Here is a 23,872-nt window from a genome sequence, read left to right on the forward strand (position 1 = left end):
TCAGAAAAGAATAGAGGGTTGGAGGGTTGAGAAATGTTGCAGTTTTACCTGGGGAGGTTGAGGAAGGTCTTACTGAAAATTTGAGCAAGACCCAAGGACAATGAGAGAGTAAGCCATGTGGATATGTGAGGGAAAAGCCTTCTAGGTAGAGGGAACAGCAGATGCAAAGGCCCTGCAGCAGGAGTGTGCCTTGTGTGTTTGAGGATGTCAAAGAGGCTAGAGTGGTTGGTAAAGAATGAATGAGAGGAAGGTAGAAAGAAGTGAGATCCAACAGGTGATGGGGCTGCTGGATCATTGGCTGCGAGGATTCTGGCTTTAACTCTGAGTGAGTCAAAAGCCTTTGGAAGATTTTAGATAGAGAAATTACATGATCAGACTAATTACTGATTGAATGATTAAACATGGCACTGTACACACCACAAATGACTTTACTTTAACATATGTTATTATATTTGATCTTCAGAAGGACCGTAAGAGGAAAGAAGAACAGGAATTGTTAGCCACATTTTCCAAGGATTACATTATGGAAATTAACAGCATGGGCTTTGGAGATACACAGATCTGGGCTTGAATCCTAACCCAGCCACATGAAGATCCAGGACTTTGTGCAAGAGTCAGCCTCAGTTTCCCCATCTCTGCAATGGAGAAAATAACGCTATTGGGAGAGAGGATTGGATACAATTACCAACAGACGTGCCTCATTCAGTGTCCAGCACACTTTTTGCTCAGCAAGTGACATTTGTTGCCACCCTGTCCAGCTGGAGGTGGTTGCAGACATCATCCAACTTTGAGGATCTAAGAGATAGTCTCCAGAAACCTGCGTCAGCATCTGCTGGAGTAAATACAGAGATTCCTGGGCCAATGCCAGATCTCCCGAGTCCTAATTCTGTTGCTTTGGAATCTCATTTCAACAATTTAAGAACTTAAAGCGAATGTATCAATAGAGCAGAGGAGCGTGGAGGTTAAGGTAGCTCCGATATAATAACTGAAAAAATTACATAGCTCTTCTAGCTACGAAGGAAGGTTCTTAAAATGACATTGTACTTAAAATGAACTCACCATAAAAAAAAAAATCCATTTGCAATCCTCTGATTAGTGTTTCACTTTAAACGGTCAAAATTTAGTTTAAAAGAAACTCTACATCCAAAAGATTATCGTGCTCACGTCAGCATCACGTATACTAAAACTGGAATGAGACAGAGAAGATTTGCATGGACCCTGTGCAAAAAGATGATCTGTGTACCATCCAAGTCACCCTGTGGGCTCCCCGGGGCTACAAGCACCACTTACTTGGAGCATCACCAGAAGGACCGCAGGGTGGAAAGGAATAATTTGAGCATCATGTCCCGTGCTGACGCTTTTGTCTCGAGGTTAGGGCACGTCAGTAACCGGTTAGCCTAGGGCACAGAAGGGGCAGATGAAGACAGGGTCTGGTTCCTTCCAGGAAGGCTGAAAATAGACACATTGGTGCCACGCTCTGGAACATTTACACAAGGCAGGAAGCCTCAGTGCGCCCAGGACTACTTTTGCCTAGGGAGACCCGGCAACCGGTTCAAGTGGTTGTCAAGCTGTAGGGCTTGGAGTCTACAAAAAAGAACAGACCTGCAGAGGTTAAGATTTACGCTCTAGGACTGTAGGAGCACCACTTCGAACACACAGTTCACGTGGATTCTTGGCGGACTCCTCCTGGCTTCTATTGCTGTTTCTTTGCCTTCTTGGGCTAAAGTCACTCAAGTATTTATGAAAAGGGAGCCTCACGTGTGGCTGAGGTCCAGCACAGTTCAGTGCAATCAACTCGCAACGCGTCCTCAAATATGCTACGAGACTGATTTGGTTACTAAGTGTTTGATTGGAGAGAACCAAATGGAATTACTACCACTGGCAACCATTTATCAAGCACCTGCGTTATCTCGTGAGCCACGCTAGAGACTTACTGGTAGCTTAACGCACAGCATTTCTGTAAAAGGGGGCCTCATGAGCCCCATACTTTTAAGTTCACCCATTTATTTTGAGAGAGAGAAAGAGAGACTGTGTGCGAGCGGGGGAGGGGCCGGGAGCGAGGGAGAGAGAGAATCCCCAACAGGCTCTCTGTGCCCGCAAACCGTGAGATCATGACCTGAGCCGAAATCAAGGGTCGGACACTTAACTGAGTCACCCAGGCGCCCCAGCCCCGTTTGAAGGATGATGAAATAGAGCGAGGTAAAGTAACCTGCTTGAGGTCACACGGAGACTTAGCCACGGGGCTCAGTTCAAATTCCAGCCTGCTTCGTGCCCAAGTCCCATTATGCAGACGTTCAGACACCAGACGAGGTTTTCACGGCAGAGAGGAAGGCAGCAAGGCTCTGTGGAAGGTCACTCTGTCCAGGCATACGTGGAAGCAAAACGTAATGGTGTCCCGGTATTGGCTTGACTGAATTAAGAACGATTACGAACCAGGAGCGTGGAAGTACTAGACGAACCATCTGAGTCCACACCTTACAGAGCGAGGGGGTTATTAATACCGCAAGACAAGGACACACGTCTCTTACAATGAGCACTTCTGCCAGCAGGTGATATACCCGCAATGGGTCTCCTAGCATCATGCTACGGTTGTCCCGGGGTGGGGAGGGGGTTCTGCACAAGCCACCTGGGGTGGAATTCAGCAAGACGGGACAGAGTGTGGCTAATCTACTCCCCTATCAGTAGCTCGCAGTTAATGCCCAGTCGGCTGTCAGCTTCAACTGTGAAGACTAGTCAGGCAATCAGGTGAGCTGCGGATGTGAAAATGGTCGAGCAGACCCTTGGTATTCTCAGATGTCACACTTAATAACAAGGATGTGAACACAGGGCTTAAAGGTGCCAGCCACCGTTCTAAGCAATTTTTACATGTGACAGCTCATTTAGCCTCTGAGGACTCTCATCCGCGTTTTACAGACAAAGAAACAGAAAAGTAAACTAATCCAGGATCACACGTCGACTCGGTGGCAGAGCTTGAATTTAAACTAGGACAGGACGGCTTCGCAATTTTCGGTCTCCACGAGTTAGTCTGAAGATACACAGTATGGAGTCATGTGTCATTCTTCAGCGGCATGCCACGACATTCTTTTGCTAAGAGGGGCTTTGTGCAAGAAGCGAGACATTTAGCTAGGGACTGAGCCCAGTTCACTGAGCCATGTCTGAAACCTAGAAAAGTTTTGCTGTTTTCTAGTTAACCTAATGTGGACCTTTCAGGGAAAAATTATATGCCATTGTAGGTGTAATAACTACGATGTTTTTGATTACAAGGAACAAAAATGCCAACTAATAGTAGTTTTAAAACAGAGGCAATTAAGCATTTTCTCATACAATAAGAAGTCTGGAGACAGTGGCTCAAAGATCCTCAGCGTGTTGGTGATATCTCTCCTCGTGGTCCCAAGATAGTTGCAGCAGTCCCAAGCATCACATCCCCACACCCCCTCATTCCAAAAAGAAAAGAAGGTGAAGGGGGCAAAACAATTCCCTCCTTTCCTGCAGGAAAATTATTTCCTAGACGTTGCCCTACTTCCTGTCACATTTCATTATCAGAACTGTGCCATCAGTCAACTCCTAGACCAGTGTTTCTCAAGCTCAGCCCTATCAACATTTTGGGCCAGATTAATTCTCTCTTGTGAGGGGGCCATCCTGGGCATTGAAGGATGCTTATCAGCATCCCTGACCTCTACCCACTAGATGCCGGTAACGTATTTCCAGGTATGACAACCCGAAAATGTCTCCAGGAACTGCCAATGTCCTATGGGGATATGAGTGTGTGCATGTAAACTTGACTGGGTTGAGAAGCATTGCCTTGGATGAATGAGTGGCAAAGAGAAACGGGATAGTCATGACTGGCTTAGACCAATCATAGATCAGCCCCCAAGGCTAAGCACGCTGCTATCTGAAAAAAGTTCTACCTTAAGGAAAAAGTGTAATGGCCGTGGATTTGGCCATCGTTCCCCATGTTGCTTTTTTGTTTTTAAAATAAACGTTCTTTATTGGAAAGTCCAAGGGGGAGAACTGAGAAGGACAGTTTGTCTCTTCTTATAACTAAGAAAGCATTCATGAGGCATATCATTCATGGGGAAGAATCAGGTCATAGAAATGGGAGTTTGGGGGCATGTGGGTGGCTTAGTCGGTTAAGCTTTCGACTCTTGATCTCAGCTCAGGTGATAATCTTGTGGTGTGTGGGTTCGAGCCCCGTGGCTGGCTCTGTGCTGACAGGGTGGAGCCTCCTTGGGATTCTCTCTCTCTCCCTCTCTCTCTGCCCCTCCCCCACTTGCTCGTGGGTGCACGCTCTGTTTCTCTCTCAAAATAAATAAATAAACTTGAAAAAAAAAAAGAAACAAGTGGGAGTTTCATTGATATCTAATTTGTGGCTTTGGTGGCCACAGGAAAACAATCACGGGTCAGGGCGGCCATTCTTCTTTTTATTCAGAAAACTTACACCAAACTGCCTTTCTTTGAGGGTATTCCTCTTTTTTTCTTGCCTCGCCTCTCTTTAAAAAAAAGATAGGGGCGCCTGGGTGGCTCAGTTGGTTGAGCTTCCAACTTTGGCTCAGGTCGTATCTCATGGTCCATGAGTTCGAGCCCCATGTCAGACAGTCTGCTGTCAGCACAGAGCCCGCTTCAGACCTTCTGTTCCCTCTCTCTCTCTGCCCCTCTCTACTCTCAATCTTTCTCTCAAAAATAAACATTAAAAAAAAAAAAAAAAAAGATGGGCTCTTGGGTGGCTCAGTAAGTTAAGTGTCTGGCTCTGGGTTTCAGCTCGGGCCATCATCTCACAGTTAGTGAGTTTGAGGCCCACAGAGGGCTCCATACTGACAGTGCAGAGCCTGCTTGGGATTCTCTCTCTCTCTCCCCCTCTCTCTGCTCCCCCGCTTGCTCTCTCTCTCTCTCTCTCTCAGAACAAACAAACAAACAAACAAACAAAAAGACAAACCTGTAATTGCCCAGGGATAGATATTTGGTAAACAAGGACCTCAGGTGGAAAATTCCTCTATTTGTTCCTTAGTTACATGCCTTGGACATTTAAAAATAAACACCGGTTAAAGTATAATTGGCCAGTTTATTCCCAATGTGAGAACAGCTCGCCTCTTGTAAATATGATCATTGGAGGGTGCGACTCCTAGGGACAATAGCCAACTTGTACGGAGCACTACGTTCTGACGCCCCGGGAAATGGCTGGACGTGAACGAAGGCTGTGTGGTAGGTGGCCGGGCCCCGTGTTGCAGAAGAGCCACAGAAGCCCAGGGACGTGCCCCAGTTGCATAGCCAGTAAGAGAAGGGACTAAGCTCTCAGGAAGCTCAGATCTGGGTCCCTTTCTTGTTTTCAAATCACTTTCAAAAACGAAGATTATGGTTGTATCAAGCCAATGTAAAACCAAAAGAAAACCTATCTTCTTCCATTCTTAGTGCTAAAAGATAGTGAAAAAACGAGTGTGTGTTTTTTTAGAAAGCAGTAAAGAAGTGCTACCCTACCCTAAAATACACAGTGCGGACTTTTTAATTCGTGTTTTCGTAAGCAAGAGCCTTTAAAACATAACAGTCATCCCCGTGTTTCCATATTTAGAGCAATCTTTTATACTGTTTTTGCTATTTAAATTTTTTCTTATTAAACATGTTTACAAAAACGTAGAGAGGGACTTTGATGAAAACCATGGTCGGAAGAATAGTTCTTTAAAACCCAAAGCCACACCTGCAACCCTTTAAATCCAAGAAATGTCTTCTAGCTGAAAGTTCTGAATCTCATCTTCTACATACAGCTGAATGTTTAAAAATAGATAGTGTGAGGTTAAAATGACCGTGGGCAGTCAACTGGACAGAATTTACCGATGCTTTTCAAACAAACAATTTGAAAAGTTTGGGGTGGTTTTTGTTTGGTGTATGTGGTGTGTGTCTGCATAATCATAAAATAGATTTTTTTTCCTCTCATTTCATTTTTTCACTATCCTTTAGCAACAAGACACAGAGAACATAGAGAATTCTCAAATGGAACCCAACTTGCATTATTAAAGAGAAAACCCAGGATCAATATGAAATTACTGATCTTAAGGGCTACAGACTCTGATGAAGGCTGAGAACTAATTATAATAAAAGAAAATTCTGCTAGTTTAATCCGCCCCCCAACCCTGGAGGCATACAAACTTCAGAAATTGATTCATTTTCTTTCACTCAGATACTTTATAATGATTCAGCAAAACAAAGTTATAAATACTTCAGCCCTGAGTAACATTAAATTGGGAGCAGATTTGAACCTATTCCCCAAAGCCAGCTTGCCTCGGAAGTCAGCAGTATTAGGATACGCTTCAGTGGAAAAGTTTATCCCGAATTGATTGGAGCAGAGAAAATAAAATCTGATCCATATATTTTTAAACTCCTACTCTTCATCAGGTGCTCCGTGCATCTCCCCCCCGCCCTCATGGCATTTAAAAAAAAAAAAAAAAACCTTTTTCAAAATATTTAATTTGAAAACACAATCAGATTTTGTAGAACTAAAAAAAGAAAAACCTTAAGGTGAGTGTATATGTATATAGAGCCAATTCTCGCTACTCGGGGTAGTTTTGCTCTAGAAAGTCATAGCAAACACTGAATTAGTGAATAGCGAATCATTGCCCCTAAGGGAACTACAGGGCTCTGTTCCTGCGAGCCTTGGCTGTAACATTTTGTTAAGCGATCAACACATAATTTTGTTTTATGTGTGTTTCTGCTTAAAGACATCTTACTTAATATATATTGTTGAGTCATTAAATTGAACTTGTGGCCAAGAACACTATAACTCACGTCTGAACGACGTTTATCTAACACACGTATTTTCTTCAAAGGCACGCCAGGGCCTTATGCTTAGGAATACCAGAGAGCACTTTAGCGTTCTCCTTGCTGGCCACTGTAAACAGCAAAATCGCCATCGAGAAGCACAAAAATGTGGAAAACATGGTGCTAAGTAGACTGTGAAAAGGACACCTGTTTAGAGTATGACAGCTGAAACAAGAAGGCAGAGAGGGTCCCCTTCCTTGACCTCAGCTGGGAACGTGCAACACGCAATCCGGAGACTCAAAATTTTTGCCGCTGTGTGCGTGTTGGTGCAAACGGGCTGCCTTGTACTGAATTTGTGGTTGCAAGTAAATTTTAGCAAGCAGGTGACATGACAGATACAGAACGCATGAGAAACGAGGATTCACTGTATGTATAGATATATTTATACATAGCTGTATACGTACATACACATATCTTATCTGATGGAGCAAATTATCTGTTCTCTGTTAACTATAGCTAAGTGAAAGGACGAGAAACATTCTCTCCACCGGGCCTTTGTATAAAACCCTCTCGTCAGGAGGAAGTGGGCTCTTCAGCCTGGGAAGGTCTGCCAGCAAGGCTGCGGAAGAGACGGCAGGATGGATGTCCTGCCTGAGACCCGGAGTCCTTCGAGAGTGGCAGACCGAAACGACTGACTTGGGAGTTTTAAGGCACATCTACGGCTTCCAGGTCAGAGACCTACTTACTAGGTGTGTGTACTTGGGCAAAGCCTGTAATTGTTTGATGCCTCAGTTTTCTCAACTATAAAATGGGACTAATTATGGAACACCTCTCTGAGTTGCTGGAAAGATTAAGTGAGATACTCCAGGTAATGATGAAAAAGCACCGATCTTTCTTAGAACAACCAGTCTTTCTTAAGAACAGGATGTGGTAACTCCTGAAGAGGTGCAACGTGTGAAACACACGACCAAGGTAGGACATATTATTGCCCAAAAAGGCTGATCGACGCCCCCAGAGCCAACCAAGGGGGATAGAGGCACAAGTTCAAGGGCTCTAGGCTTTGGAGGCAATCAGCGAATCCCAGAAAGGTAAGACAGCTGACTTTGTTTTATTCTTGTTTGTTTGGTTTTGTTTCTTTTTTTTTTTTTTTTTCAACGTTTATTTATTTTTGGGACAGAGAGAGACAGAGCATGAACGGGGGAGGGGCAGAGAGAGAGGGAGACACAGAATCGGAAACAGGCTCCAGGCTCTGAGCCATCAGCCCAGAGCCCGACACGGGGCTCGAACTCACAGACCGCGAGATGGTGACCTGGCTGAAGTCGGACGCTTAACCGACTGCGCCACCCAGGCGCCCCTGTTTGGTTTTGTTTCTACAGAAAGTCAAGGGCATGAAAAAAAGAGGGATAAGGGATCTATTTTAGACTATGAGATGGAAGGGACATAACAATCTGGTGTATTTGCAGATGAACCGATTATAAAAAGACACTTTCGAGACAACTGGGGATAGCTGAATTCTGACTGGCTAGTAAATGGTATTAAATAATTCTTGTTAATTTATTTATTTTTTATTTTTTTATTAAAAACAATTTTTTTCACATTTATTTATTTTTGAGAGACAGAGAGTGACAGAGCACAAGCAGGGGGCGGGCAGAGAGAGAGGGAGACACAGAATCCAAAGCAGGCTCCAGGCTCTGAGCTGCCGGCGCAGAGCCTGACACAGGGCTCAAACCCACGAACCGTGAGATCGTGACCTGAGCCGAAGTCGGACGCTTAACTGACCGAGCCACCCAGGTACCCCGAGTCCCACTTGATCTCAGCTCAGGTCATGAGCTCACGGTTTGTGAGTTCAAGCCCCGCGTTGGGCTTTCTGCTGACAGCTCAGAGCCTAATTGGGATTCCATCTCTCCCTCTCTCTGGCCCTCCTCTGCTTGCTCTCTCTCTGCCTCCCTCTCAAAAAAAAATAAATAAACTTTAAAAAAATTATAAAAAATAAAACATTTCAGAAAGAAAAAAGAACAGGACGTGGGGAAGACTGCTACTAAATTAGTTGTTTGACGAAAACAGTAGTACATTTTTTCAGAGCGATTGCTGTCTAAAGTGCTTCTGGATCTGGGGCGCCTGGGTGGCGCAGTCGGTTAAGCAACTGACTTTGGCTCAGGTCAGCATCTCAAGGTTCATGGGTTCGAGCCCCGCATTGGGCTCTGTGCTGACAGCTCAGAGCCTGGAGCCTGCTTCCGATTCTGTGTCTCCCTCTCTCTCTGCCCCTCCCCCACTTGTGTGCACGCTCTCTCTCTCTCTCTCTCAAAAATAAATGAACGTTAAAAAAAATTTAAAAAAAAAAATTTTTTTTTCCAACGTTTTTTATTTATTTTTGGGACAGAGAGAGACAGAGCATGACCGGGGGAGGGGCAGAGAGAGAGGGAGACACAGAATCGGAAACAGGCTCCAGGCTCCGAGCCATCAGCCCAGAGCCCGACGCGGGGCTCGAACTCCCGGACCGCGAGATCGTGACCTGGCTGAAGTCGGACGCTTAACCGACTGCGCCACCCAGGCGCCCCTAAAAAAATTTTAATGTACTTCTGGATCTAAGAAGAATGTGTAGCTCAGTTATTCTACATGGTTGTTACTACTCTGAGTGAACATTTAAGTTTGAGAGAGAGGGAGACAAAGAGAGAGAGATGCGTAAGTAAGCAACATTTGCTAAGGAATAGCTCACTCAGCAACAGTCTGGCACCTCTGGGGTGCTTGAGATATTAAAAAAAAATATATTTATTTCTGAGAGAGCACGAGGAGGGGAGGGGCAGAGAGAGAGAGGGACAGCGGATCCAAAGTGGGCTCCACACTGTGAGCACATTTCCTGATGTGGGGCTTGAACCCTTGGACCACGAGATCATGACCTGAACTGAAGTCAGTCGCTCAGCTGACCCAGCCACCCACGCACCTCCCCCACCCCCGAGATCTTTGGAGTGATCTGTGGGTTCAAAACTCTTTTTGTAACAATACTAGACTAGACAGCTGGAGCCTGCTTTGGATTCTGTATCTCCCCCTCTCTCTGCCCCTCCCCTGCTCATGCTCTGTCTGTCTCTCTGTCTCTCTCAAAAATAAACATAAAAAAAAAAAAAAATCTAAGACAGAAGTGGCATCACGGTGGGTTTACAGGCGATGCTCACTGATACAATATGAGGGCCCTCTCCCTTGTTGGTTTTCACTGTGTTCTAACTTTGAATTAGTCACCGACATAGGGATCTAGATTTGTCTTCTCTTGAACAATGGGGAGATCCCACCATGCTAGTCCTGTATTCTCTCACGGTAACAACTGGCTGAAGTCACGGCTGGCCTTTTTCGGTGATTCAAGAGCATTCCTATTTGCTACACTCTCCACTATTCCCTGGTGCCCCCGTGGCCAACGCACTGATTCACATCACCTGCCTGGTCTTTGCATTCACGCACACAAACCCAGGCCTGGGGCTCCATCCGTGGCCTTCCGTGACCTGGCTTCTCCTGCCTTGTCTCCATCCCATCCTGAACTTCATGCCCTGGCGATAGGAGATGATGGGAGTTTCCCAGAAGACGGTGTACCTTGGCTTCCTTGGAATGCCCCTTACCTTTTTCTCAGTTCTGCAAAGCCATACTGATGCTTCCACTCCCAGTTCAGATATCACCTCTGCCAGGAGGCCTTCCCTGATGCTTAGGAGTGGGTCAGGATCTCTTTATCTCCTCTAGTTGCTTCTGCCCTCTCTAACCTATGACACTGAGGTGATCGGCCTGCCCAGTTCAGAAACCCTCTCACCTGTGCACGTTCTTTCGTGTACCTTAGCACCTAGCGTCGTGCCGGGCACCTTTACAGGCTGCTGTCATAGACAGTCAAAGACCCTGAGCCCAAATGCCTCCAATGGAGAAGGCCTTGGGAATCCCAGACTGGGGAACTTTCTTGGAGTCTACCCCCATTTCTTTGGCCGTTCTTTTCCTTTTCTCCCCATATCTGTTCCAAGAGCTCTGGCTGTGAAGACAAAGGCCCTTTAGCTTGGTCTTATTGGGTGCTTTGGGTTTTAGAGAGGAGATAATTTCTTAACAATTAAGTCTTTCTGGTTTCTTGCCTCTGCACTCGTGGATGAGGTCAAGGTGGGGGCCTAGGTGAGTCACTGAGTTTCCTCTTAGCCCTGTTGCCTTGTGTGATGGAGGAGACCACTCCTCTGGAAAGGTGCCTCTGGCAATTTTGTGGAGGGGGGCACTAATTCAGAGAAGCCAGCTGGAGGCTGGGATGGATTAACAACTATTTTTGCTCACTGTGGCTATTAATAACCACCAGTCATTTAGACATGAAGTGATTAATCACCACTAGCAAGTAGAGATACTCAGTGAGGCATTAAACACCTTGCCCCACGGCCATCCTTGGAATAAGGGCAGGGCACTGTGGTAATCTAATTTGGAGTCTTCTCGATTGTAGGCCAACTCTAGGAGACTCTGGATGATACGATGTTATTAATTACATTGCACAACATCCTCAGAGGGCTTCAAAGGGGAAACTGATAGATATGTATGTGCTCAGGAAGAGCACAGTTTTTCCCCGGGAGTAGGAGTTATGCGGCTGATGTCATTTCCCTTTTTCTTTTTTTTTTTTTTTTAATTTATTTTTGGGACAGAGAGAGACAGAGCATGAATGGGGGAGGGGCAGAGACAGAGGGAGACACAGAATCGGAAACAGGCTCCAGGCTCTGAGCCATCAGCCCAGAGCCCGACGCGGGGCTCGAACTCACGGACCGCAAGATCGTGACCTGGCTGAAGTCGGACGCTTAACCGACTGTGCCACCCGGGCGCCCCTCATTTCCCTTTTTATGTGAATTGCTAGAAAGCTCAGAGCCGAACTTGGGACTTGCCTGTTGGAGCTTTTATGGATTCATTTTTCGAATAAGCCTCATTCTTAGCGCCTTCCTCTTGGTTTTCTGTCTTTTGGTTTACCTCCGTAACACAAAACCAAATCCTTACCCTACCCTGTCACGAAAGGAATATGAATTCATGTTTAGAAAATGTAGAAAATACAGGACACAAACATAAAATTAGTAAAAATCAGGCAGTCACATCTGGAGAGAACCACGTTCAGGTTCTGGTGGATTTTCTTCCTCCTCCTGCCCCCATTCGTATACACGTGTATTTTGCAAAATGAAATCAATACCGTATATAGTATTTTAGATCAGTCCTCCTTTGACTTCTTACATTCTATCATGCACATCTTTGGTCTTGTAGATGTCTCATAATTTATTCAACCAATGTAAGATTGTTGAACTTTGGCCTGTTTCTAAATTTTTTTTCTCTTTTTATTTAAAGAAACGTTTTGGTCAACACTCACAACTGAATCTTTATGCATATGATGCTCTTCCAGTTAAAATTCTTAGAAGTTCTAATTGGCTTCTAATGTACGTAATCTGGTTTATTTATTTATTTTTTCTTTTTTTTCAACTTTTTTTTTTTTTAATTTATTTTTGGGACAGAGAGAGACAGAGCATGAACAGGGGAGGGGCAGAGAGAGAGGGAGACACAGAATTGGAAACAGGCTCCAGGCTCCGAGCCATCAGCCCAGAGCCTGACGCAGGGCTCGAACTCCCGGACCGCGAGATCGTGACCTGGCTGAAGTCGGACGCTTAACCGACTGCGCCACCCAGGCGCCCCAAATCTGGTTTATTTAATATATCCTGTTGAGCACCCTTACTTTCTGGAACCAGCTGAGGTATAATTAAAGACGGCAAGTCAGGCATGCCTAATCTCCTGTCCTCTGCTCAACAGAACCTTCCATCCACAGACTGGGATTAGAAGTGCACATGCCTTTACATTCAGTTTTCTCTAAGGACTCAGGATACAAAGAATAAGAGATGTTCTCTGCCCTCAAGGGGTTTAAAATCTACTAAGAGAAACAGAAGAGCTATAAAAATACCCAAAGTTCCTTTTTTTTTTTAAGTGCTTATTTATCATTGAGAGACAGAGAGAGACAGAGCATGAGCAGGGGAGGGGCAGAGAGGGGGAGACACAGAATCTGAAGCAGGTTCCAGGCTGTGAGCTGTCACCACAGAGCCTGACACAGGGCTCGAACTCACAAACCATGAGATCATGACCTGAGCCCAAGACGGACGCTTAACCAACTGAGCCACCCAGGCGCCCCCAAAATACCCAAAGTTCCAAACACAAGATTGGGGAAGAGTTTCTATCAACTGTGACATAAGGTACCTGAAATGTGTCAAAGGCAACAGGTCAAGGGGGCAGGTTGGGACACTCGGCAAATATTGACTGTGCCAATGCCGCGCGCGAGCACTGGGGGTGCAGTAGAGACAGAGATACAGTCTTTGTTCTGTAGATCTCTAAAGGTGGATGGGTGAAGGAGGAGGCGTCCTGGAGTACTTAGATCCCTGCAAAACCACACTGACAAATGTGTTTACGGACAGGACACTCGCAGGATCTTCTGGGAGTTTGGAGCCCAGTCTCTTAAAGGGGAAGAGGGTGTCAAACTAGGCTTCCAAGAGTTTAGGCAAAAGAATGAAAAGAGGAAAGTGTTTCAGTAACAAAGTAGACGTTTTGTAGAGAGAAGTGGACTCAGATCTTTGGACTTTTCTTCCCCCTTAAATTCAGTTACAATTTTGATCCAGTAGAGACGTCTGTGGATACAAGGGAAACAAAAGTTCCCTGTATCGATTCTTTCTTGAATACATGCAAATACTCCTTTACTTTTCACTTTAATTCAGTAAAAAAGAGAAGAAGTGCAGTCCACTAAGTCGTTGTTATGACCTACTAGCCTACGATGTGCAGACTGACAGTAGAGGCCCGCACTGGAGGTGGGTTTAGTGTTTGACGGAGCAAAAGTTAAACAGAGAGTGGCTCCGGCTCAGAGCCTCTGGAGGTCAGGATAAAGGCCCTGGAAAAGCCTCTCTTAAGGTGCAAATGAAAAGCATAAATAGGCTTGCATTGTCTTGGAAAAGAGAAGAAAGAACACCTTTTTGTTCTTTTGAGTAGTTTACCAAAAGCTGCTCCCCTCCTTTGTTATGTAAAGCTGGTGCCTGCAGAGAACTGGTCAGTTTTGTGGAAATGGCTCCCCAGTCTCTTGTAGAGAGATCTGGGCCGTTCAGGGTGGCGCTACCAATGACGGGACAGGGCAACGGAGTCCCTAAAATAGTTACCCTGAGGAGAATCATAGAAACGATTGAGTTCAACTCAAAGGGTTGAGAATTCACAGAGGTGAGGCGGTTTTGGCATAGTGGTCGATTGACGATCTGAACTCCCTTGGACGCTGCCATCTTAGCACAGTGGTTGTGCTTCGGTGAAAAGTGCCTGGTGCACGTGAGTGGAAAAAAGCTGTAACACTGAAGCCCCAAACAAGGGTTCAAGTGCGCTTCCGCAGGCGCGTGGACCAGTCAGGATGACCCAGTTATTAAGGGCCAAGCGCCACCAGTGGTGGTGTGGAAGCAGTCTTCAGTGGCGCCCCCGCGTGTTCACGAGAAGCAATGCCAATGGTAACTGGTGAGCAGAGTTGCTCCGGCCTGTGGAAGAGGGGTGGCTCCTTCCCTACTCAGTATAGTTCTGGAGTTCTTGGTGTAAGTGGGGGATGTTTTAAAAAATGACAGAGCACACCCCGCGGTGAAAACAGAGATTAACTTTAAAAAAGAGTGCTAGATTTGAATCCTGAGTTTGTAAAGCAGTTGGCACCATGTGGAATCACTGTCAGGCTAGGGCCGTCTAACTGAGCCCATGTTCTCGGGTACTTCACCAATGGTTCTCCGAGAGGGCTCCCCTCCCACAAGCATCAGCATTACCCAGGAGCCTGTTACAAATGCAAATTCTCAATCCTTCCTCCCCCAGCACCTACTGAATCAAGAACTCTGAGGGTGGGGCCTGGCAACCCAAGGTTGCGCAAGCCCTCTGGTGATTCTGAGGATCCACCGGACACCTTTTGCCTGTCCACAGTTCTCCTCCTCTGCCTTTCTCTTCTTTAACCACCTACCCTGTGCCTTGGCTGGCTCTTGAACTTAAGACAACAGTCGACACCAGTGAGTTGATTAGGACGTTGGGAGAGAGATCGCTGAAGACTCTGCCTGAGGGTGGGGGCTTGGTTTGGTGTTGAAAGCTGCTAGACTTTGACCAGGCAGAGAGCAGACAAGAGGGGAATTTAGGTGGAGGAGAAGGGCAGTGTCAGCAGGGGGAGAAATGGACAAGTTTGGTCCAGGTCAGGCAGGCAGCCGGCGGGGCTGACAGGTGAGCCTTTCCCGGTCCTCGGGCAACAAAGTTGCAGAGGTCATTTAGAGTCATGCTAATGCTGGATCTAGCAAGCAGTAAGGAGGCATGGGAGGTTTTGAGCAAGGGAGTCCTAACCACACTTAATTAATTCATTAATTAATTTTCGTGGGAGAAAGCAATCTGTAGCTTTGTGTACCAGTCCCTGGGCTACATACACTATCTATCTATCTATCTATCTATCTATCTATCTATCTATCTATCTATCTATCGCACGCGTATGCACCACCAGGGAAGGGGCAGAGAGAGAGGGAGAGAGAAGATCCTGAGCAGTCCCCTTGCAGTCAGCACAAAGCTCCGTGAGGGGCTCGAACTCATGAACTGTGAGATCATGACCTGAGCTGAAGTCAGACGCTTAAGGGACTGAGCCACCCAGGTGCCCCTACATACACTCTTATATGCATCCCTCAATTCATCCTTCCAACAGCCCCGTGAGGCATGAGTATAATCCTTACTCTCCCCGCCCCCATCATGTTTAGCAATCTTTAATTCCAGTACGAAGTTTCAGTACAAGCCATTTGCAGAGCTCGGGGCTTGTTCTTTTAAAAACAAGAATGGAGGAACGCCAACGAAATGGTCTTCCCACTTTTCCTTCAAAAAATTTCAAAAAAAGAGTAGATCATGGGACCATGAAAGAGCCTTTTAGTCATAACCACTTTCTCCCCCTACCAATAATCTTATACCAATTTTGTAATCCTCACGCACATTTCTGAGTGAACATTTAGAGTGTATCTTTGCTTATATACCCATTTAAAAATACTACGCACCAGCTTCTTATAAGGCCAAATGAATCACATTCCTACTGAAGTAGGAACCTACTTCACGACGCATGTCTGGTGATAGAACTGAACTCAAACTCAGCAGCCCTGCTCTGGAACCCAGGCCCGTAACCACGCGCATAGTGTTTCTCAAACTTTTCTGGACTGAGTTGCAGAGTCAGAAATATGAATTACTTTGTGACCCAGGACACATGGACTAGGGAGCGGTATTTCACTGTGTCATGTATGCGGATTTTTTTCCTGTTCTGTTTTCTTCTATTTCATTCTTTAAAAGTTTTGTTATGGCTCACTAAATTGATTTCACATCCCACCAAGATTGGGTTATATCCCATTGCTTGAAAAAAAAAACAGCATAAGAATATACTACTTTGCAAAGAAAAAGCCCACCAGCGTGAAAGGGTAAGCATAGAGGACGGGACAGATGGAACTTAAACACCTAATTGTGGGGAATAGGCAGGAAGTGTTATGGTCAAGCATTTGGAAGAGAGAGAGGAGAAGAGAGAGGGAGGAGACAACTGTTAGAGGTCCAATCACCCTTGAAGACTTCCAAGGAGGAGGAAGATATCGTTCTAAGCCTTGAGAATTAACAGAATTTAGTGAAAAAAGTCAGGGAAGGACATATCGACAAAACACTCCAACAATCTCTAGGCCGTGAGTGATTAGAGTCAGACTTAATTCCATCTCGGAATTATCGTTTGTGACATGAGTGTAATAATGGTCGTCACCCGAACAAGTTACTTCGGAGCTGGAAGGAAATAACGCATGGCTCGTGTTTTGCCCCTGGTTGCTTCCTCACTACAGATAAAATGAGAGCCGTGTAAATAAGATTTCCTGGCAGCCACATTTAAAAAAGTAAAAACAGGTGAAATTGATTTTAATAGTACATTGCAGCCAATCCAATATATGTAAAATAGTATCGTTTCAATACACGATCCATATAAAAATTATTAATGGGGTATTTTACTTTTTTTTCATACTGTATCTTTGAAATCTGGCGTATAATATTTAAGCTTGCAGTGCCTCTCAGTTTTGATTAGCCACATTTCTGGTGAGTTGCCACATGAGGCTAGTGGCTGCCCTAGTGGATGGCACATAAGAAGTGCTGCAGAAATATTATTATTTTTTTTCAAAGTTTATTTATTTTGAGAGAGAGAGAGAGAGAGAGCACGCATGTGGGTGAGGGAAGGGCAGAGAGAGAGAGAGGGAGAGGGAGAGAGAATCCCAAGCAGGCTCCGGATGGTTAGCAACACAGCCCGACACAGGGCTTGAACTCGGGAATCTGTGAGATCATGACCTGAACAGAAACCAAGAGTTGGATACTCAACCTACTGAGCCGCGCGTAGGCACGCCCAGAAATATTGATATAATTATCACCATCGTTGTTATTCAGTGTTGAGTAACAGGATCAAGGTTTGTTTTTTTGTTTTTTTTTTGTAGCAGAGGATGGTTGTGTAGAGTAGAGCAGAGGAATAGCCCATTCTCTTACCTTCCAGAACGCTTGCTGGGATTTCAGCGCAGCTAAGGCCTGGAGCCAGTTACGTCCATGGGTCCTAGAGTGTGGCCAAGAGGGGCCCTTGGTGTGATGTACAGACTGTGTAAGGATCAATGTTTATAATACGACCGTGTTTATACTTATGTTTCTGGTATGAATTAATTACTTATGATATTTAATAAAAACCAGACATCACCTCATTGGTGTTTAAACAAAAACAGGGCTATTCATTTTGTTAATTCTGCTGAGGTCATCTGCTGCTGAGTTCACCGGGTGGTGGGTGGGGGTGGGCAGGCAGCCTACGGGGCCTTGGGCCCCCGAGGATCAGCTTCTCATTCAGGGGCACCTCTGGTGGGCACTAATGAAGAAAGGATAACGGAATCGGGCTGTGGAATCAGGGCCCTGGCTGGGAAAGCCTGTGGGTGTGCACACCCAAGGAAGCGGATGCTAGTATGTGGCTCAGAGTGAGGGTTTGATGGGTGCTAAGCTCTTTACGATCAGGATCCCATCTGCTCCTTCCAACTCCACGGTGAAGCACCCATTTTACAGGGGAGAAAACCACTACAGCTCAGAAGTTAGACAACTTGCCCAGCTCCGTAATGCTTGAGCCTGTCTCTTTGGAAGGGTGTCTGACGAGACAGTCTCTGCTCTTCCCCAGTTTGGTATGCGGCAACCCCCTCGCCGGACCTTTCTTACCAGAGCCACGTTCCCCTTGATGCGGCTGTCTCCTGATTTTGGTGGCTGACTACTAAGTCTGGCATGAAGCCTGGTCCAACTGTTTTCTCCTTGGTGAACAGAAACTATTATCCTAAGCGACGTGAACAGGTGTGAGAGTGCTAGGGAATCCAGGTGTCCCCGCTCTCAGGGAGAGGGAGTGAGAGGTTGGGTTCTGGCCCCTCCTCATTCTGCCAAAGGCCAGTGGCATCTCTGGTGTCAGGAGTGCGAGGGCGAGTCGATTCCATTTTCAGGATTTTCACCCCTATCGCTCGGGGTGCCCCAGCCACACTCTTCTCCCTTTGTTTTCTTGAATTTGCCAAGCTCTTCCCTGTCTCTGTGTCTTTGAGCTCACTCTCTTTTCCCAGCTGGGAATGTCCCCTCTTAATGTCCCCTCTTCTTCGCCAGCCACCTTGCCTGACCACCCCAGATACCCCGCTCTCTATCACCGCACTGAGTTTGGGTCTGGTCATTTATCGCATCCTATTTGTTGGGTGACGTGTTGACTGACTGCCATGGTGACCACGGTAACTGGTAAACTCTGTTAGGGTAGAGAGCGCGTCACGTTGGGTCATCCACGAACTCCCCACGCCCGGCACAATGTCTGGCCCCGAAGAGACTCTCAGTAAATATTTTTCACACAAAAGAAGAAATCGGGATAGAAATGCTTCAAGCAAGATTCATGCCCACTCTGTGAACTTGGGTAAATTCCTTCCCTCCCTGGGTCTCAGTTATCTCATCTGTGAAATGGCCTGGAGATGACCTCTGAGCCTTCTTCCAGCTCTGAAATTCCACAGCTCTCTGATCTGACACTGGAGGCTGCCCAGCCCCACCCCGTTCAGTTATTTTGCCTTTTATCGCTGGAGTACTTCCTTAGCAAAGGAGGTGGGGATGTTCTCGTAAACCCTTAATTCCTTTCGGAGCATTGGGCAATTTTCCAATTCTAACAATTGAGTTGGAAACGGGCAAAGTTAACCGACTTATTGATTCTTGAGTTTTGAGTCTCTGCTGGTGAGACCAAACCCAGAAGCTGGCGGCTCGGTAATCTTTCCTTTTCTTTCTTTCCTTTCCCCCGCCTCCCCCCACCCCTTTCTTCTTCTCTCTCTCTCTTTTTTTTTCTCTGTAATGTTGTGAGATTACAGGCCAGTCCCTGAATCAACAGTTCTTTCGCTCTATAATAAAGTTGTATTTTCAAATTTTGCTTTTGACTTTAATTGCAGCCAGGCATGAAAGGAGAGAACGAGGGTGCTGTTCCAGATGAGTGCACGTTCAAAATCATTCAAACTCTACTTGGAAGAGGAGAGGAAAATTAATAATGAGAACAAACAGGCCTTTGGAAACAGGGTCCCCCCACCCTCCCTTCTTTGTAAAATGGAATCCTTCTCCTAACAGAGTAAATGGTAAAAACACCAGCGCAAACAAACAGGGGGAGGTGCGTATAGAGTTGGTTTTTTTGGTCTGTGCAGACCCAGATAAAATGCAGACGGAACTGTGCACGTGACAGAGCCAGATAATTCAACGCTCGTTCATTCATTCTTTCATCCGACAAGGGTTCACGGACCAACTATTCTGTACCAGACATTGGGCTGGCTATGGGAATAACACAGTGAATAAGCCCGATCAAATCTCTATCCTAATACAATAACCTATTCAGGATTATAATTATTGTTATTCATACTTACTATGTGTTTGCCACAGTATAAGTGCTTTGGATGAAATTTCTCATTTAGTCCTCCCAATACCTTTATGAAGCAGGCACTATTATAAGTCCTATTTTACAGGGGCGCCTGGGTGGCGCAGTCGGTTAAGCGTCCGACTTCAGCCAGGTCACGATCTCGCGGTCCGTGAGTTGGAGCCCCGCGTAGGGCTCTGGGCTGATGGCTCAGAGCCTGGAGCCTGTTTCTGATTCTGTGTCTCCCTCTCTCTCTGCCCCTCCCCCGTTCATGCTCTGTCTCTCTCTGTCCCCAAAATAAATAAACGTTGAAAAAAAAAATTAAAAAAAAAAATAAGTCCTATTTTACAGATGAGGAAACCGAGGCACAGGGGCATGAAATGAGTTGTTCCGGATTCCCACGGCTGGAAAGTGGAGAAGCAGGGATGGCTCTAGCCCAGTAGAGCAAGCAGGTGGGTAAGTGGGTGACTTCAAGGTGGTTTCAGACGTGAGGAGAACAAACACGGACAGAGGGTTGTCTTGAGAGGCTGAAGAAGGGTTTGGGCAAGGGAGGGTGGTGAGGCTGGGATCTGAAGGGTGAGAAAGAACGGGCAGACAAAGACCGCAGGGCATCTGGAAGAGCTCAGCATATTCTAGAAAACAGAGAAGTAGAAGAAGGGTACAGGAGAAAGGGAGACGAACCTGGCAGCATAGACAGGAGGCTGGATCACAGAAGGTCCGGAAGGCCAGGCTAGGACCTTCATGTCCTGCCCACGGATGAAGGCCCTGAAGTGGCAATGTCATATTCACATCTTGGAGGGGCTGCAATGGTTGCAAAGGTTGGAGACAAATCAGTTCCAGGGAGAGCTGATCACAAGGCCGATGGCGAAAAAGAGGAATGTACTGGTCTGAGAGTGTTACGGGACGGGACGGGATTTGGTGATCACTCAAATCTCTATGCTTCAAGTCAGGGAGGAGACTTACATCAACAACTTTGGTCGCCTACAACAACTGATGAATCTCCACTTCACTTGTGCTGTACAGACGGGGTCACCTGGGAGAACCAGGGAGCCCTGTATCATTATCTTTCCTCAAAGACCCAAAGCCGATGTGAAGGACGTACCTGCATCCGCGTAACGAGCAGTCTTTGCCATTGTTTCTACTGTTTTTAAGTTTATTTACTTTTGAGACAGAGAGAGACAGAGCATGAACGGGGGAGGGGCAGAGAGAGAGGGAGACACAGAATCGGAAGCAGGCTCCAGGCTCCGAGCCATCAGCCCAGAGCCCGACGCGGAGTTCGAACTCACGGACGGCGAGATCGTGACCTGAGCCGAAGTCGGACGCTCAACCGACTGAGCCACCCAGGCGCCCCATGTTTCTACTGTTTTTAAAGTCACTCAGATGAGGCCCTCTGCTAATTTATAACAAAGATCTGATGTTTTTCCTTTTACCTGGTGGAACGTAGTTTGGTCCGCCATGTTTAATCTTGCCATGCCTCCCAAGAAGTTCAGGGTGAACTTTATACTCCTAATAAATATATTAGTCTAGGGGCTTGACCTGTATGTTTTCCCTTCTTTAATTTAGTTTTACACCTGTCTTTTTTTTAGAGTCATACGTGGCCTCCAATATTGTTTGGAAGAAGCGATGTATAAAATAATAAATACGGATTGCCTGAGAATGAGCTCCCAGCTTCTATGCCAACTCCCTTCTCACCCGTCACGGGTCCTGGCTTCCCCCACTGGACTCACTCTTTCGTGTCAGGGCATCGTCTTCACAAGACCCCTGAGAAGCACACGTATATTGTTTCGGAGGGTAACTTTTCTGACTCATGAGTGAGGTACAAGTGACTCGTGTACCGAATGTAGCATCTGCCACTGAGGAGGGTGTAGGACTTGAAAGGGGTGGGAACTCGGGTAGGGAAATCTTGGTGGAGCTTTGCCGAGTAGGAACACTTTGGAGGCTGGAGCTTTGTGAAGTGGCCCCAGGACAAATCCCAGTGGGAGGCCCCGGAAGGACTGTTCCAAAGGAGGGCAAGAGAAGCGGAAGGCCCCAAATCTGGTCAGAGTATGCTTTGTTCAGCGAGCCTCGTTTTCCACCGCTGTGTTGACACGAGGCAAGTAAGTCACGCCTTCCACCGCCTTGAACAGCAAATTCAAAATACAGTAGTCCCCCCTTACCTGGTGGATATATGTGCCAAGTCCCCCCAGTGGATGCCTGAAACCACAGACAGACCTGAACCCTATGCATACTAAGGTTTTTCCTGTATGTATACACCTGAGATAAAGTTTAATATGTAAATTAGGCACAGGAAGAGATTAACAAGAGGAAAACAGAAAAATTAAGATCATATACTGTAATAAAAGAGACGGGGATGGGGTCGTTCTCTCTCCACATGTGAGTGTACCATCCTCTCCCTTCTCGTGATGACACGAGATGATCAAGTGCCCTGTGACAAGATGAAATAAGATGAATGAGGTTGGTGTTGTGACCTAGCCTTATGCTACTACAGACCTTCTGATGATTTATCAGGAGGATCATCCACCTCCGCCTGTGGCTGACGGTGGGTAACGGAAACCGTGGAATGCAAAACCGTGGATAAGGGAGGTCCCTCTACCACGATCAGGTGCCTGCCCCTGTGGAAAGACGCTTAGGAGGCTTGGAAGGAGGTTCCTGGTTTCTCTGGTCCAAAGATCTTTATTAACATTTCACTCGTCGCATCAAATCATTGCCATTTCAGGAAGTCTCTGCTAAAATGTGAATGTAACAAGGATGAATCTGTAGAAACACAGGCCTGTGAGTTGGAAGGGGTCTGGGAGATAACCCGTCGCAACTCTCGTGTACGCGATAGCTGGGGAAACTTCACAGGGAGGCCAAACTAATCAGAGCGAAGTCACTAAGCCACTGGAGTGGCAAAACCTGGATTAGAACGCAGGTCTCTGGCTTTTGGTAGAAGCTCTTTCTATAACAGGATTAGAGGCCAATCGACATCCAATTCTTTTCCAAAGTGACAGCTAAAGAAAAGGGAACAACGTCCAGGATGAGCAGGTTTTGATATGAAGAGATAAGAGAGACCCATAGTAATTACATGGACCTGCTTATGGAGATTTGAGCCGTTTTTGTGAACACATGTTGTGTCTGGAGAGAATTGTTCTTTATCCACCCTACAGGATTCCGGTGGGTCCATCTGTAAAAAAAAGCCTAAAGTTGCCCCTTCCCCATCTCTCTGTATAGGAGAGAGCACATGACTAAGCCTGGCCAATCAGAGTTTTCCATGCCTGTTTTGTAGCAATTGGGACAAGCAAGGGGCGACCTCCAGATCCAACCAGAGTCCCTCCACGAAATGGGATGTATAGAAGTCTCACTTCCTCTGTATAGACTATTTTGTCTGGAACTGCGAGGGGCCATCTTTCTCATGGCGTGTGAAACACACTGCCTGAGAATAAAGCCAACAGTGAGGAAGCCCAAAACAAGAGTTAAAACGCAAGAATGAGAAGAAAGTAGGGAGAGGAGTAGGGAGAAACAGATTGAGAGAGCGATGAAGAGACCGAGACAGAGAATCTAAGAGCGAGCAAGCATCTGGAAGAAATAATATGAGTAACTGGATCCAGCCACGCCTGAAGCCAGATGCACTCCAGAACTTAACAGCTTACGGGAGCCAGTAAGTATGTTTTATTTTTTTTCTTTTTAAACCAGACTTGAGGTTCTCCTATTTAACTGTAAAGATACTGTTTATAATATAACCTTCTTAAATATAAATTGTCCCACGTGATTCCCTCAACCACCCTGCGAGACAGATATTATTAGGATCACCATTTGTAAATGTGGCAAATGAACCTTAGGGATGTTGAGTCATTGGCCTGAGGTTAGAGAGCTTGGTGAAAACAGCCTGTATCACTCTTCACTAGAACCTTTCTGCTCACCTGCTAACCCGCTGTTGTTCACGGGTTTAGGCTGAGCCGCCTGGGTACCGGCCCGGTCCTTCTGTGGCCTGGGGAGGAGCTGGCTGTCCTCTCTGCAGACTGTTTTTCCTAACGTGCTGTGTTCACGCATCATTAGCCGCCCAGAGGATGCCAGCTAGATAAGGTAACCACACTCGACCACACGAATCTGGGCCTGGACCGCTCACCCGGCAGAGGCGGCTCGTCTCCAGCCCTGTGCCGGGGGAGGCGGCCGCCTCCTCCCCGGGAACCACAGCAAGCCTCCGTGGGAAGTACG

General features: G+C 46.3%; 1 long non-coding RNA gene and 1 other non-coding gene across 2 annotated transcripts in view; one reads left to right on the top strand and one right to left on the bottom strand.

Annotated features, from left to right (window-relative positions):
- Nucleotides 1-27: 27 nt before the first annotated feature.
- LOC109496568 overlaps nt 28-23,872 on the bottom strand; it is a 395,231-nt gene continuing 371,386 nt past the window's right edge. The window contains exons 6-8 of the long non-coding RNA XR_006593882.1: nt 1,291-1,397; nt 1,060-1,186; nt 28-832 (exon numbers count right to left, since the gene is read on the bottom strand). This is a non-coding gene — a long non-coding RNA (uncharacterized LOC109496568). The remainder of the gene's footprint in view (nt 833-1,059; nt 1,187-1,290; nt 1,398-23,872) is intronic.
- On the top strand, nt 1,157-1,265 carry LOC111559627. The gene has a single exon (XR_002740752.1). It is a non-coding gene; the product is annotated as a U6 spliceosomal RNA (small nuclear RNA).

Source organism: Felis catus, chromosome A2 (assembly GCF_018350175.1).
Source record: "Felis catus isolate Fca126 chromosome A2, F.catus_Fca126_mat1.0, whole genome shotgun sequence".
NCBI lineage: Eukaryota > Metazoa > Chordata > Mammalia > Carnivora > Felidae > Felis > Felis catus.